At 38.7% G+C, this 17291-nt stretch overlaps 1 protein-coding gene across 1 annotated transcript in view; it reads right to left on the bottom strand.

The window, feature by feature from the left end:
- The window catches only part of sptbn1 (spectrin, beta, non-erythrocytic 1), a 308382-nt gene extending 293806 nt beyond the window's left edge, over positions 1-14576 (bottom strand). Inside the window, exon 1 of the mRNA XM_063055879.1 lies at positions 14080-14576. The gene's annotated coding sequence lies outside the window, so the exon portion shown is untranslated. The remainder of the gene's footprint in view (positions 1-14079) is intronic.
- Between the last annotated feature and the right edge of the window lie 2715 nt (positions 14577-17291).

Raw genomic sequence — 17291 nt, 5'->3', positions numbered from 1 at the left:
GATTACATAAAACATTACTCTCAGTATTTCCAACACTGTTGTCTATTAGATGCTAGAAAAAACAAATCGTATTACATTGTTGGTTTTAAAGTAGTTTTTTGGCACTCAAAATTATCAGCTTTACACCACTAGACACTAGAATACTACAGCACAGTACAGGCCCTTCGGCCCTCGATGTCGTGCCCACCCATATATTCCTTTAAAAAAAGTACTAAACCCACATCACCCCATAACCCTCTATTTTTCTTTCATCTATGTGTCTGTCCAAGAGGCTCTTAAATACCCCTAATGTTTTAGCCTCCACCACCATCCCTGGCAAGTCATTCCAGGCACCCACAACCCTCTGTGTAAAAAAAACTTACCCCTGATGTCTCCCCTAAACTTCCCTCCCTTAACTTTGTACATATGCCCATTGGTGTTTGCTATTCGTGCTCTGGGAAACAGGTACTGGCTATCCACCCTATCTATGCCTTTCATAACCTTGTAGATCTCTATCAAGTCCCTTCTCATCCTTCTACACTCCAAAGAGAAAAGTCCCAGCTCTGCTAACCTTGCCTCATAAGACTTGTTTTCCAATCCAGGCAACATCTTGGTACATTTCCTCTGCACCCTCTCCATAGCTTCCACATCCTTCCTAATAATGAGGTGACCAGGAACTGAACACAATACTCTAAGTGCGGTCTCACCAGATTTGTAGAGTTGCTACATGACCTGTCTACTCTTGAACTCAATCCCCCTATTAGTGAAGCCTAGCATCCCATAGGCCTTCTTAACCATCCTATCAACCTGTGCAGCGACCTTGAGGGATGTATGGATTTGAACCCCAAGGTTCCTCTCTTCATCCACACTCTTAAGTAACCAATCATTTACCCTGTACTCAGTCTTCTGGTTTGTCCTTCCAAAATGCATCACCTCACACTTATCTGGATTGAATTCCATCTGCCACTTTTCTGCCCAACTCTGCATCTCCATTCTATATCCTCTTGTAACCACACATCATCATTCAAATCACTGTATTCTGACAAGGGGAGGGCGAGGGAGTCTTTTCTTTTTTAACCCTCAAAGAGTCATCTGATTAGCTTCCAGGCCAAGGAATGGACCTACATACTGTGGCACCTATGATTTAACAATTCAGAAACTGAATCACCTTGTTGCTTACAATTCATAATTCTCAATGATTTATATAACAGTTATACCTCCAGGCATGTCGAATCTTTTTGAGACAGGGTAGCCAAATTAGCGATAATCTTCTAAAACATTCACAGCAATTCTGAGCTGAAGTGATCAATGATTAATTATTAACAATAATTATGGACTTTTATTTCAGGAAGAAGGATGGATCCTGTAACTTATTTACATGTATTCATTATTTAACTATTAGAACATAAAACAGTTTAGCACAGTACAGGCTCTTCAGCTGACATTGTTGTACCAACCCTTTCATCTACTCCAAGATCAATCTAACCAGTCCCTACTACATAGCCCTCCATTTTCTTTCAATTCTTTTCTTTTAATAATAAAAATAAACAGAGACAAATTGAAATAAAGGGAGTATATTATAAAATTTATTCAAAATGATTAACATTCATCTTTTAAACAGTGAATTGAAAAATAACAATTTTTAAACAGCAATGGTATTGTAACCGTTTACTATTCAAATACTCATGTACACAAGACCTATGAAGATTTCAAAACTAACCATCTAACATCACTCGTTCTTGCAATCGTCTAGCTGGGACTAAGCCAGTTAGAGATGTTTTCTGTGCAAACATACTACTGCACGCAGGTTGTAAGAAATTATTTGCTGTTTCAGTTAGCAGTAAAGATAACCATTATGCAAGTTTTTATTATAGGTTGGGTTTAAAGAATCAAAGGGCGGCACTGCATGCCACGTGCCAAAAATAATTTTGCATATGCACACCACCCATCCTACAAAAAGTTAATCTTAAGGGATAACATGGGCAGACACTGTACAGAATTACAGGCTGTCTTTGGGTAACGAACACTTGATCTATGGACATCCCTACATATGAAAGATTTCTGATAATATTATTAAATTCAAAATTCTGATGAATAAACAACTGCTCATTCCTATGAAATACACAACTACTTCATCATTCTCTACCTTTAATATTTGGGGGTCTTTCTTATCAGTTTGTGTTTTGATGCCATTTGCTAAAAAATATTGTGGTAGCCACACATCTGTATCTTTTGATTTGTGAATGTCTGTAAAAATGGAACCCATTCAGTATCCAAAGATGGCCTGCCCCAACACAACCTCCAGCTATCAATATTATTTAACTATGCAACAGCAAATAAGAATCATAAAACTCCATCAGTACCCTTTATAAAACCAAACCTTTCCCTTAAATTACTGAAAGTATTACTGCAATCTCTATAACAATTTATAATTTATCTAGATTATGGTATAATTGAATTATCAGTTTGTTAAATTTTAATTGCATCTTGTAAAAAAATAAGGGGAAAGAAGAAAAATAAACAGTACATGTAATATATTCAGTCTCCTAAACAAAACTAGGCCAGAATCAAGTATTCCAAATTTCTAATATTATTGTGTCAGAGTACTCTAACTGCATGCTGGCTGAAAAGATCTGAACAAAATTCAATCTTTAAAATTCAAGAGGCACCCAGGTTCCAAAGCAAGAGCTTGTTCATTTGTCTGTGTTGAGTGAAAGGGTACGGTCCTTATGGAAAAATGCAATCGGAGTATTTACATGTCTGAAATCTGAATATTTTTCATTTGATTTAATGATGGCCAACTTTAATGTTGAAATACACAAGATTGAGGGATTGAGATCAAATGTTTTCCACTGTCAAAATTTAACACCTCAAGTGTTGTAGATATCCAAAACAGCAGCTGACCTATTGGCTGCCAATGACATACAGCATTCCAAAGGAAGAGATGAAAGGCTAACAGTTATCAAACTACCTTGGGGTGGGGTAAGTAATCTGAATTTCTGAAAATCATCATAGAAGGCTACTACTTCTCTCACAAAAATGCCTAAAATTAAGAGGTCAGTTGAAAAGTAACCACTTGAATATTGGCCGGTAACTTACTGGAAAATGGCAGCAATTCTGTGCAAATTCAGGATCATGTTGGCATGCATTAAAAAAAACCCCTGAATTCCTATCTTTGCTGACTAGGACTTGTCAGCGTGTTTTGCTCCTGGACTCCATTATTGAAAGCTGGTGTTCGTATACACACTTTCTGGAATCCAATATTTTTGCCAGGGAGCCTGCTACAAATTCTACACTGGGTTAGACCTGTGCAGAATATACAAACCAGTTATTTGAACGAAAAATGTAATAGCTGCAAGATATGAAGAATAAGTTAGTTTTTGCTTAATTGTCTTATCTATAAAATTTCCAGCATATTTAATTACTGTCTTAATGTTTCATGTTTTAAACAATATTTTTTCTTCTTGATTTTTAATATTAATGCTTCTGAACGGCAGATACATTCATTTACATTGAAGATCGAATATTTGGTAGATTCGATAAACAGAACATCTAAGGGTTTAGCTTTGGCATCTGTCTTAAGTTTTCTCAGCTGTTTTGAATATTGGACTTTAGTCATGCAAGGGCATTAAGGCATGCAGGGCCTCAGCATTTCATATCAAGGCTTGCCTATCAGCAAGTTCAGCCTCCTGAGTATAAATCAAGACACTGCATGACTCATACATATCACTGCAGTAGCACAGTGACTGATGGCAAAACCTGAGACAATGTGTTTCGAATTATTAACCTGCATATGTAGCAAGGTCAAATTGGATTACTTTTATTAGTTATTCTGCTGCTATTAATCTTCCAAATAAACAAAGTGAAAAAATGCTCAACCTAGCAGGCTACGGTTTTGGTTAAATTATTTCTAAATCTGTAGACCAACAAAACTTGTACTGTAAAAGGTGAAGATGGAACTGTTAAGTTGTGTCCGGATATAAAAAGTCTGGTGAAATGGGTAGGTAGATACATGACAAAATAAAGTTTAATGCAGAGAAAAGTAAGATGATGCATTTTGGAAGGACGAATGAGAAGAGGCAATATAGAATAACAGATACTGTTCTAAAAGGGGAGCAGGAGTAGAGGAATCTGGGGTCACACGTGCCCAAACAAAAAGTAGTTGAAAAAAATACAATTCTGGCTTAGGTTATGTTGAATATTTAAATATAAAATACCAGTCAAGCCTCAAATGGAGTATTGTGTTTAAAAGTGTAGGGATGAGGCATTAAAGGGTCCATGGAAAGATTTCTGGGATACAGTGACTACAGTTACAAAGACAGATTGCAAAAACTAGAATTGTTTTCTTCAGAAGGCTGAAGGGAGATTTAACACAAACTGATGAAGCGCCTGAACAAAGTGGATAGTGAAAGGCTTTTTCCTTGGGGGGCGGGGGGTGAGGTGGAAGCTCAAGGACCACAGGTTATAGGTTAAAAAGACAGAATCACATGTAAAACTTCTTATGCAATGTTTAGATGGATCTGGAAATGCACTGCCTGCAGTTGTGAGAAAAGGAAGTTCTGTTATGGCCTAGATAAGTTCATTCTGTAGAAAATTTCACAAGGCCATGTAAAAAGAAGTTTCTCTGTTAGAAAGCTAGTGCAGACCTGATAGACTGACTGGCCACATTCTATGCCATAATCATTCCATGAAAAATCAGTGTTTCAGAATAAGTCTAATGAATCAGGGTATATTTGACAATAAAAATATAAGTAGCACTTGTCTTATACCTTTTGGCTCATCATGATTGACCAAAGCAGCTAACAGCCAATTACCTACTCTTTGAATGACAATTGTAACACCGAAAACATGCAGGCAACTTGCATGCAACAGTTACCTAGGCATACATAGTAGATGTCCATTAATCTATTCTGGTGACATTTGTTAGAGACACACATTGGTCAAGTGCCGCCAGGATAATCAAGGACACGATCCATCCAGCCAACACACTTTTCCTCCCTCTTCCCTTGGGGAGAAGGCTCGGGAGCTTGAAGACTCGTACAACCAGATTTGGGAACAGCTTCTTTCCAACTGTGATAAGACTGCTAAACGGATCCTGACCCAGATCTGGGCCATACCCTCCAAGTATCCGGACCTGCCTCTCGTTTTTTTTTGCAGTACCTTACTTTCCCTTTTCTATTTTCTATTTATGATTTATAATTTAAATTTTTAGTATTTACTACCGACTTGTAATCCAGGGAGCGCGAAGCACAGAATCAAATATCACTGTGATGACTGTACACTGTAGTATCAATTGTTTGGCGACAATAAAATAAAATGTCCTGCTCTTCTTCCAGTACTGTCATTGTTTCATCTGAACCTGCTCTGTTTAATCATATTACCTTACAATGATTTATGGTAACTACACTTAATTGCTTGTATAACTTTAACACTCATTCTGTAACAGCCAATAACAATGTACTCTTCATGTGAAAAGCAACTTCATTACATTTGCCTAATGAGTTAAAAGAAAGACTTAAAGATCTATTGACTTCTTGGCACACATATCGTTTACCAAAACCTTGCTTTTTTCACATACTTATTAACAAGGAAAACTGGGATTATTGACAACATACCTTCATGTGGGCACGTGGCCAAGTGGTTAAGGCATTCGACAAGCGACCTGAAGGTCGTGAGTTCGAGCCCCAGCCGAGGCAGTGTGTTGTGTCCTTCAGCAAGGCACTTAACCACACAGTGCTCTGCGACAACACCGGTGCCAAGCTGTATCGGCCCTTGCCCTTCCCTTGGACAATATCGGTGTCATGGAGAGGGGAGACTTACAGCATGGGTAACTGCCGGTCTTCCATACAACCTTGCCCGGCCTGCACCCTGGAGAGTAAAGACTTTCCAGGTGCAGATCCATGGTCTCACAAGTGTAACAGATGCCTTTACCTTCATGTTAAGAAACTCTATCTAGTTTTTGATTAACAGATGTTACTTTTCACTAGCAAGGAAAAGGTTTATTTAGAGGCATTGAACTATAGAGATTGTCATAATTTCCTCAGAGCATAATAAGCCATTATCAATATACAGCATATATTATATTATATGCAAGTTTAAAATGACTGACCAAAATAAAATATACATCTCATATTAGATAAGAAGTATACATTTGTCAGAGATATTTCAAAAGATGCAAGATGAACTTGAAGGATATTCACATTCAAAATGAACAATCTCAAGCAAAGAGTTAAGAATAAGCTCACTCCAAAAAATGTAGCAGGTGATATCTTGATACATGTCAGATGGACATCAAGCCAAAAGAGGACAACGTCTATGATGTTCAACAACAATTCTCCAGGAAGAATGAAGGGGAGAAACTGTGAAGTTCTGAGATACTAATATCCACTACCCAAGCCTATCAACATAGTGAAGGAGAAAATGCTATCAGCAGTTTAGCATGAGATTAACATGATATACCTATGCGAAAGACAAAAGAAAATAAAAGACACACATTTTTAAACCACTTCAGTGGAGTTACATCACAATTCCACTTCACAAAACTAAAGTAATTGAATAATATGAAATATTCATGACAAATTAGTAAAATAAATTCTTGTTCGAGCGAATAATATATTTTTTAAATATCAAAGTAATTCAGATTATAACTCTGTTTCTAATAGATGTGTGGTTTTTAAAAATGTGCATCAAAAGCAGATGGGTTAGAAAAGGTCCTATTATTTTCAACATTTGATATCTGCTCCACTTAAGTGGATATTCTTCTAATGCAAATCTGATTTTGTGTTTTTAAGGTAACTAAATAAAAATTATTTTAGATGATCTACCAGCTGCTATAGGAGAAGATGGGGAGGATACTTAACTACGACGTAGCTGGACTGGAGGACTTTAGCTATGGGGAAAGCTTGGATAGGCTGAGTTTACTATTCCTGAAGCGAGAGAAGCTGAAGGGTGAATTGACAGAGGTATATAAAATTATAAGAGGCATTGATAGGATAGATAATGAAAATCTTTTTCCCATAAAGGCGAAAGCGAGAAGTTTTAAAGAGGACTTGAGAGAAGGAATTTTTTTTTAACAAACAGTTGTTGATATTTGGAACTCTGCCAGGAAATGTGGTTGAATCAGATACAATCACTATGTTTAAGAGACATTTAGAAGGATATTTAAATAGGCAAGGCATAAAAAGATACACACACAGTACAGGCAAACAGAATTGGTGTAAATAGACAAAAAGTTTGGTATGCCCTTGGAAGAACCAAAGAACCTGTTTTTGAGTTGTACAACTCTATTGACAGGAGAAATTCACAGCATGGAAGTGCAAGCCAATTTCAGATTGCAATAGATGGCCTATAAAATGATGCGCAATTGTAATGAAGAGGCATCTTCATGCACCAAAATGTTGTTTTTCAAAATACAGATGGAATATACAATGTATTACACAACTGGTCTAGTCTGCTTGCCATTTTGTTTAAAGGTGACAGCAATAATTTACTCTACTCGTTGAAATGAATCAATTACTGCTCTGCAATTATTATTCTGGGAGTTGAAACTTTATTAACCAAGTAGAGAGTTAAAGATGGCTGAATTTAACTCATTAGGAAATTAGTAGTAAAAGTTATGCAATTCAAGTAATATCTGTGGAGCTAGAAAGAGTTAACCCTTCTGATTGATGATCTTTACCTCAACAATGGAGCTTACAGTACATTTCATTTTCAGGCTGTAGCTGGGAATCACCCACCACTTGAACAATAAAATATCAGATGTGTGACAAGTTCTTCTATTAAATAACATATGTATATGAATGTCATGTAATGTTTTTAGCTACTTAACAAAATACCTGATCACTCAGCAAATAAGTACAGTTCACCTTGTTCTACAGCACCTTTGTTTTTTAAATGAGCATAGCACTAGCACATCCCCTGTGCATTATCATGTGCAAAATGATGAAGCTGGGCAAGTTCTGGTCAATGAAGAAGCTTTGACGTAACTGGAAAGATAAGGAAAGACAGTCAGGAACCCCGATAATTTTAATGCTGAGGAGACACAAGTCCATAGCTAATACTAACAAGTCAAACCAGTTAGGTAGTGTTGGTTGATGCAATTCTATGAAGACAAGTTAATACTACTTGGAAGTCATGTTTTCTCTTGAGTGGTACTACAAGTTGAAGTAAGAACAAGGCAGCTGCAAAATATTTTTGTTTATCAGGAATTGGAGAGACATCAAACCAATGAAATGAATAGGTGCCTATAAAATCATTTATAAAAATGAGGAGAAATGATGTATTGTCAAATTTATACAAACTCTATGACTGAAGTTTTATTACTGATGCAAACCTCTCTGTGTGAAATAGAATTAATAGAGCCAAACACTAAACCTGCTCATTATAAATGAACTTCAGACTTATTGGAGGCCATAAATGACAGGCTTCATTATAAAACAGTGGAATATAACCTGGCTTCCTTTAGAATTGATTTCAAATCCATCCTACAATGCACACTACTGGGTTTGGAGAATCTTTATCCAAATCCCATTGAATGTTAAGTTCATGAAATGATCTCCAAAAAAATTTTAATCAACTTCTAAATGGGCATCTCTTTCATTAAGTCGAAGGAATGGAAAAGAAAATGCCATAATGATACAATCAGTATGCATCACTATCAAATCAACAATGGAAAAGTAGAGACATTCACTTCCAATTATGTTGCAGGAAACTCCAGTATACGGGATGGTAACATGGTGTTCCATTTTCCAACGTTATAACATTGTAATAGATTCTGTAAGTAAGAAATTTATCAAGTAATAAATCATAATGTATTGTAAGGTGGCAAAAATACACAAATGTCAAATTTCTGCAGTTCAACTGGGTTAAGTCAATTTAATATTTTGGGTCCTTGAAATACATTCTAATTTTCAGCTCAAACCATGCTCTTACAGGGGAATAATACATGACACCATGATGGAAAATTGCTCAGTGTGGAAATGCTTCAGCTGTTCAGAATGTTCACTGAGATATGAAAAGCTTGACCCAACCCCTACTTCCTTGTCAACTTAAAACATGACTCACATGACTAATGAACATTAACACAAGCAGTCAATCTATGCCACTTTTTAAATAAACTGTTGTAGTTTTGTCAACTTAAATCTTCCATCTCATCAGATCCCATATCCAATAATTTCCATTGTTCAAGATATTATCAATAAACAGCTTTGATATACATAATACACAGCTCTGAAGATGACAGAATTCCAACAACTCACAACTTTCTCACCCTCATCCTAAAGGGCTGAACCTTATCAATGACGCCAAGTCCACTCAACGTCTTTCTTATTCTCATCAGATCATTTTTCATGTTTTTAAAGTTATTGGAATCTGTATCAAATCTTCTTGTATCCTCACAGTAACTGCAAAATTTTAGGACATTTATCATCTTGCTTTCCAAACCAAATATATCCACCCTTCTTGGGAATGGAGACCAGAATTACAAGAGTACTCATACGTTTTTTCTTGAGCCCAAAGAATTGCAGCAAGATTTCCTGCCGATGGGTTTCAACCCAAATCATCAACTATGCTTTTTTCCCCCCAAAGATGCTGCCTGGCCTGCCGAGTTCGTCCAGCACTTTATGTGTATTGCTAAGATCTCCACATACTTGTAACAGAAATGACCAACATACAATTTATTTTTAAGGTATTGTTACATGCTACCTTGATGTTTTTTGCAAAAGTATATTCAAGGCCAGACTGCACATCAACATCAACTGCACATTTACTGATCTTCTATCATTTAAAAGCATTTTGCTTTCATTATTCTTTCAACCAAAGTGAGTTAATTTTATGTTCCCCAATTTGTCAGTTTCTTCATTTCCCTTGTCTCCAATTCCAATAAGTTCACATTGACTCACACTCTATTTTAATTTTCCATACTTGTTGGAACTATCATACTTTCAATATTTATTGACAATTCAGTCTTACAATCCGTTACCTTTTTTCCATTAACTATACATAACCTTCCTAGTTCTAAAACTCTTGTTGCCAACATTAGATAGCTATTAGATCAGAGCTATCCTTCATCTAGTAGCGAGAGATCACAAGACAATGTTTGACATTGGCAATGTGGAAAGGTACAAGTCCAATTCACTATTTTATTGATGAACGGTGGGGGGGGGGGCTCCATGGCCTTAGTCATCTCAAGGAGTCAGAGTCGGTGCACTCCACTGAAAGCGGCGTGGCGTGGTGTCCCTGCCGCTCTCCAGTGCTCACCTGGCAGAAGACAAGATATATTGTGTTCAGCTGCAGACAGTTGCAACATTCATGGACTCAGGGAAATGGACTACTTTTTTGTGTGCGATTGTATTTTACTGCTATCTTATATGTACTATGTGTGCCTTGTGCCATGTATGACTGTTGGCACTGCGTTCTGCACCTTGGCTCTGGAGTAACCCTGTTTCCTTTGGTTGTGTTCATGGGTAATCATGTATGGTTGAATGGTAAACTTCAACCTGATTTCACATTTAATCTCTTTAGTTGATCACAGAAGAGTCATTTCCCATGGATTTCATTCTCAATATATGTTCATTGAGAATACAATTCCTTTCTAAAATAAAAGTTAGGCATCCTTCACTGTGTCTTTCAATATAATATGTTTACTTTTGTCAACCTTCCTCTCAAACTTCCAAGTTACAAATTAGGAAAAGTTACTCTCTAACTTTTCCTCTCTAAATCAACATAAATTTCTATCACTTACCACCAATACATTCTCATCCTTTTACCTTCCCACAATAATTCAGCCCTAATACTTCAAACCGAGATCAATCATTCTTCACTTTCCTTAGGCTATCCAAGTTTTAAAATATATTACAATAATGTCATCACTAATTTTATTACTAAACAAAACTGAAGTTAGCAGATTCTGACATTGAAACTATGAGTTTACTTGAAATTGATTTTTAATAAACAACTGACACTTCAGGCTGAGTGAGACCCTTCATCAGGACTGGATAGGAAGGGGGAATCTTCCCAAAACATTGAATATTCATTCCTCTCCATCCTTAAATGCTGCCTGATCTGCTGAGTTCCTCCAGCATCTGTGTGTGTTGTTCTAAATGCACAAAAAGTGTATTTGATGTTTTAAATCAGAAGGAACAGCTTCAATCTAATCAGATGGCACACCTTAATTTATCCCAAATACCCTCTTAAGCTCCAATGATATTTCCTGCTAGAAATCTCAAAACAGTGGTCAGATACAGTATTTCATAAGTTTGCAAGTGCAGTTATTGAATCACTCCAATATGAACAAAGCAATAAGTAGCAGTGATCATATATGTTGCTTGAGTAAGCAGATTGAGAAAAATTATATCCAGGAGTCTACAGGATAACTGCATAGTAAATCTGATAGTTAAAAAATGCACTAACATACAGATCAATATAATTACAAGATCAATAGAAGGAACAATGGGAAGGTGCAAAGGCTGGGCAGAATCCTAACTAAGAGGTAATAACATATTTAGTATCACGTTAGCATAATGACTGGTAAAGCAAACACATTATATCTAATAACATCAAAGGGCTATACGGGATACACGAGGAGTTCCCTGAATAAATGCGTATTATATTCCTGTTGATCTCGGACATTTTAATACAGGTTGAGCACGCCTCAACCAAAATTCCAAATTTTTTTTGAGCTCTGACACAATATCACAAATGAAAATTCCACAACATGCTAGGAATGTTCCCAGGTGATGCGCAGGTCTCTGTTCTGAGACAGTTCACAGACAGTTCTGAGAAGTGACCTCACATATGTAATGAACAGAAGTTAATGACAAATAGAAAAACACTGCAAAAAAGTGAAAAATGAAGATCTGGATCGTGTATTAAAAGAGTGGATTCGTCAGCATCAGAGTGAACATATGCCACTTAATTGTATGCTGATCAGGGAACAAGCAAAGATTTACTACAATGAACTGAAAACGGAACGTAATTGTTAATATTCAGCAAGCTGGGTGTAGAAATTTAAGAAAAGGCACGGCATTAAAATTTTAAAGATTTATGATGATAAAGTGTCTGCTGATCACAAAGCAGCAGAGAAATTTATTGATGAGTTTGCCCAGATCGCCATTGATGAAACTAACACGCTGAACATCTGCATCAGTACATATCTGTGATGAACAAGTGTAAGACAAAGACACATAAATTCAGAAATGGGAATGGTAATGATGCCAAACAACCACTGACTGTCCACCTGGGCTGCCCAGGTCGCAATAGCTTACCCCTCTGATGGTTCAATAATATACAGATTATTGTTTCATGCACAAAGTTATTAAATTATATAAAATGACCTTTGTGTGTATGTATATGCTATATAAATGGATTTCATGTTGAGACTTCGGTCCCATCCCTAAGCTATCTCATTATATTGATGTAAATATTCCAAACTCCAAAACCCTTCCAGCACCAAGCATTTCGGATAAGGGGTGCTCAATCTGTAAAACATTTGGCCCGGAAAATTACTAATAACCGCTGGTGCTTAGATGCAGAATAATACTCAAGATAACCAGTGAATTTTCAGTAACAGTGTTTTTACGGAGTAAGGTGAGTGGTAGAAATATTGTCAATGAACTTGATGTTGTCATATTTAACGAGTCCTGCGACTGAAGCAGCTAATGAACAGGGACACCGAAGCTCCTTTTCAAATTTACAAATAGTGCGAGTTTAATTTCGTCAACATCAAAACAAGTATCTCAGTTTTGAAAACTAGCAACTCCAATATTAATGTGATCACTACTCTGCAACACGCAGTTGATGGGGGGGGGCGGGGAGAGGAGGGCGAGCTGCATGTTTCTTCATTGCAGATACCACCCGATGTCTAATCCGCGATAATTTGTGGATTTCTGGATCTAGAAGGATCACAATCCGCCGATTTCCTGAGGCCAACAATCGCCAAGAACCTTTTCGGTAAATTTGCAAGGTCAAAATCCAGTCTGCAAGTTGTGTTATCCTGAAATATGTTTGGTTAACTGGGCCGCGCAGCTTTCCAAATTACTAACGAAAGGGTTGGTATGGAAGAACCAGGATGTCTTTATCGCCCCTGTGTGTACGCCATTGGAAATGGAGGATAAGATACTTTACAATCAACAGGATAATTATTCCGTATTCTGTAAACGGACATGTTAAACTTCTCTTCTATTAAAAATCCACCTATTTTAGTGGCTCACGCTGTGTCTAGCCCCACCCCAGTCAATCTACTTGTACAATGAAGATTAATAATAGAATGCAGCGCAGGTTGGATACGACCAACACCGCATTCGGCTGCAGCAATGCGATCCATAATAAAGCATCGCGTTAACCACCACTCCCCACCTCCTCATTAACAATTCACTATGACAAAATGCGCAAGTATCTACCCTTCTGCATGACTGCTTGCCTTTAATATTGCTGTTAAAAGGTTGAACAGATAATTAAGAGTCAAGGCCAACTTATTTTTTAAAACTCAACAGATATAATATGAAACAGTTTTTCTCCCCAAAAAACTACCAGCCTGTGAAAATGGGGGAAAGATTACGACAACAGAAATACAGAATTGCTCAGGTTCTCCATCGAAACTGTATTTGTTGACAGATGCAGTCAATGGATAAAAAAAATCAGAGCGCTCAGTTTTTTCATGCATTCAACAGCTCCTGTTCCGCTTGCAGCCGAGATCCGCACGGCCACGCCCATTTGCATCTGTACCGTTAGAATGTATTTCAATGTGGGTAAAATATAAAACATTGCTTCCTACAAGTCTTAAAACCTTATAACGGTTCACATTCAAATCCTAGATCATTCATCCCTCACGTTCTCCCCTCTCTCTCTCAAATTCCAACACCCAGCAAAACTCATCCTCAAACCCAAACTGTGCACGTTGAATTCCACCGGCTCTAGTAACAGTGTCAGGAGCACTGTCAAAACAGCATATTCCCACGGGCTTCTTTCCATTTCACCTCCAGATTCATTTAAAAAAAAAAATTAATCCACAAATTATATTTTCCTTTGCAACGCACCCAATATTATTTACGTATTTACATAAGATCCAGCTTATTCATCCTCTCTGCCAGTAAACATACGTACCTTTGCCCAGAGGAGAAGCGAGTAATGTGAAGCTGCGGGAGCGAGAGCCAGTGGTGGAAGAACCCGCACTGTGGAGCAAAAGCTGAGGCACTGATTGACTGGGCGCTGACACAGGCTGGAGGAGAGTGGAGGGCCGGGCCGAGCAGAGCTGGGCTGGGATGGGCTGGGCTGGGCTGGGCTGGGAGAGGCGGGGGCGGGGACAGCACCAGCGTCACCTCACTCCATCCAACAAAATAATCCACTCCACCAGCCCGCGTCCCACACTTAAGCCAGAGCTGGGCATGGAGAGTCAGTCCATGGGTGAGGGCTTACAGACACCCTGTAACCGGCGGCCTGCCGCACCGCGCCGCGGATCACGCAGGGCTGGCTGCAAAGGAAGGGAGCTCGGAGAGACGGCGGAGGGATAAAGCGTGCTGCTTACGGCGGAGGAGTAACGCGAGGGCTTACGGTTCAACTGGAGGCGCCCGCAGCCCTGGGGGGGCTCTGACCTATCATCCGCAGGGACTGGATAGTCAGCGACCGAGCGGAGAGGAAAGCCGCATCCAACGGGAGGGAAGGGAAGGGAAGGGAAGAGAAGGGAAAGCAACAGTACGCAGAGTGGAAGAATTTCTGCAGGTTCTCTTCAGTTTTTCCTGAAATTGACCAAGCCCCTTCCCTGAGGTTGTCTCTCGCGGGGACCCACCAGGGTTGTGTGAAACTTTATCTAACGACGTGAAAAATCACAGCAATAGTCAATCGCTCTCTGTAGATCACGTTCTCTTCAGAATTTTTGAGGTGTTTTCAAATATATCGTTCAGTGAATTGACTGGCTCAGAGACTAAGCATCAGTTGTATTTTTAGGTCTTCTCCATTTTACGGTACAAACTGATGCAAATTAGGGTATTTTGTTGGTATTATTTAGGTTTATGTTAACAAAACAGAAGAAGCAATCCGTGATGATACCATTTGAGGTTTGGGTGATGCAGAAATAGGAACAGATTTTATCTTATCAAGACTAAGTGGAGTTGGAAACTATCCACCTAACCTATTTAAAGTTTTCCAAGACAATGTATGAAGAAACAAAACATGAAAGTTGAAAGTATCTATGACTTTGAAGTAACAATTGGCAATAGTGAATTCAAAATTATAACCTCTAAATACTTTAACGTGTAAGCACGCCCTTGAAGGCATTTAACATTCTATGAGATCTGTTTATTTGGTCTGTATTTTGCTGAATGTGCAGCTAGAATCAGAATAGGATAAATAAGTCATAAAACTTGCATATATCATGAAATATGTTTTGTAGCAGCAAAACATTAAAGAAAACAAACCATAATAAATATGTTTTTTCAATTATTAAGTAGTGTAAAAAGAGCAAAAATAGTGAGATAGTATGCATGGATTCATTGTGCGTTCAGAAATCTTATGGTAGGGGGAAGAAGCTATTCTTGCAATGTTGAATGTTTGTCTTAACGCTCCTGTACCACCTCCTTGATGGTAGCAATGAGAAGAGGGCAAGTAATCGGGATCCTTAATGATGGATTTTGCCTTTTTGAGGAATTGCCTTCTGAAGATCTCCTTGGTGCTGGGGGGGTGGGGTGGTTAGTGCTCATGATGGGACTGGCTGAGCTCGCAAGTTTCTGCAGCTTTTCCAATCTTTTGCAGATGTCCCTCCATACCAGACAGTGATGCAACCATTTAGAATGCTGTCCACAGTATACCTGTAGAAATTTGCAAGGGTGACATGCCAAATCTCAAACTTCTAATAAAATATAGCTGCTGTCATGCCTTCTTTGTAATTGCATCCAGGTGTTGGGCCCAGGATAGATCCTCAGAGATGTTGACACCCAGGAACTTGAAACTGCTCACCCTTTCCACTGCTGATCCCTCAATCAGAACTGGTTCCCTCGATTTCCCCTTCCTGAAATCCAGTCAATTCCTTGGTCTTACTGATAATGAATGGAAGGTGCAACACCACTCAATCAGCTGTCTCACTCCTGTATGCCTCCTCGTCAGTATCTGAAATTTTGCCAACAATAGTTATGTCATCTGCAAATTTATAGATGGTTTTTGAGCTGTGCCTACCCACATAGTTACGCGAGTAGAGAGCAGAGCAGTGGGCTAAGCATTCGTTTTGAGGTGTACCAGTGTTGATTGTCAATGAGGTGGAGATGTTATTTTTAATCCGCACTGACTGTGATCTCCCGATGAGGAGGTCAAGGATCCATTTGCAGAGGGAGGTACAGAAGCCCAGGATTTGGAGCTTGTTAATTAGAACTGGGAGTATGATGGTGTTGTACACTAAGCTGTAATCAATAACAGCAGCCTGGCGTAGGTATTGCTATTGTCCTGGTGATCCAAGGAAGAGTGGAGAACCAGTGAGATGGCATCCGCTATAGACCTGTTGTGGTGATAGGCAAATTGCAGCTCGTCCAGATCCTTGCTTAGCCAGGAGTTGGTTCTGGCCAGTACTTCAACACAGTCGATGTGAGTGCAACTGGGCAATAGTCATTGAGGCTGCTCACCCTGCTCTTCTTGGGCACTGGTATGATTGCTACCCTTTTGAAGCAGATGGCAGCAGTAAGAGATTGACGATGTCCCTAAACACTCCCGGCAGTTCGTTGGCTTAGTTTTTCAGTGTCCTACCAGGTACGCCATTAGGACCTGATGCTTTGCGAGGGTTCTCCCTCATGAAAGATGTACTAATGTTTGCCTCAGAGACAGAGATTACAGGGTCACCAAATGCTGCAGGGATTCTCCCTTTCAAAGCATGCGTAAAAGGTGTATCGCTTACCCCGGAAAAAAGCATCACAACCATTTGTGATGTTAGGTTTCACCTTGTAGGAAGTAATAGCCTGCAAACCCTGCCAGAGCTCGTGCATCCAATTTTTTCTCCAACTTCAATCAGAATCGTTTTCTTGCTTTTAAAATAGCCTTCTGTAGTTCATACCTGGATTTCTTGTGTAGTTCTGAATCACCAGTTTTGAATGCCACAGACCTAGCCCTCAGCAGACTACAAATCTCCTGGATCCCCCATGACTTTCTAGGTTTGGATATATCTGGTATGTTCTCGAAGGCATACACTCATCCAAGCAGGTCTTGATGAAGTCAGTGACAACTGTGGCATATTTATTCTGATTTCAAGATGAATCGCTGAATATTGTCCAGTACTCCAACTGAAAGCAGTCCTGTGAGCACTCCTCCACCTCCTTTTACCATACCTTCTTGGTCCT

Source organism: Mobula hypostoma, chromosome 8 (assembly GCF_963921235.1).
Source record: "Mobula hypostoma chromosome 8, sMobHyp1.1, whole genome shotgun sequence".
In the NCBI taxonomy this organism is placed as follows: Eukaryota; Metazoa; Chordata; class Chondrichthyes; order Myliobatiformes; family Myliobatidae; genus Mobula; species Mobula hypostoma.
The sequence above is the reverse complement of the archived record's forward strand: the minus strand, read 5'-3'. Positions and strand labels throughout refer to the sequence as shown.